Genomic DNA, 342 nt, shown 5'->3' on the forward strand with positions numbered 1-342 from the left:
ATGGCCTGTTCGACCCGTACGAGGTTGACATGGATAAGTAGAAAAATAGGGGTTTTTTCTTATTTATTTAATCCCCAAAACATCAAAAATACATAACTTTGTGTAGAAAACTTATAAAAATAAAATAAAAATACCCACTTGCTCAATGAATGGAGGAAAAAATGGATTTATTTTTCTAGAGTTATTTGGTGAAAATTTTATTTTTAAACCTTAAAAATCATTTTAAGGTTTAAAAATAAATATCTTTATTTTTAGACCTTGGAAAAATATTCCAATGATTCTTAAGTATTTATGAAATAATTTAGAATATTTCCATGGGTTTAATATTTTTTTATGATTTTT

This window comes from Phalaenopsis equestris, unplaced genomic scaffold, assembly GCF_001263595.1.
Source record: "Phalaenopsis equestris unplaced genomic scaffold, ASM126359v1 Scaffold229919, whole genome shotgun sequence".
NCBI classification, from domain to species: Eukaryota; Viridiplantae; Streptophyta; class Magnoliopsida; order Asparagales; family Orchidaceae; genus Phalaenopsis; species Phalaenopsis equestris.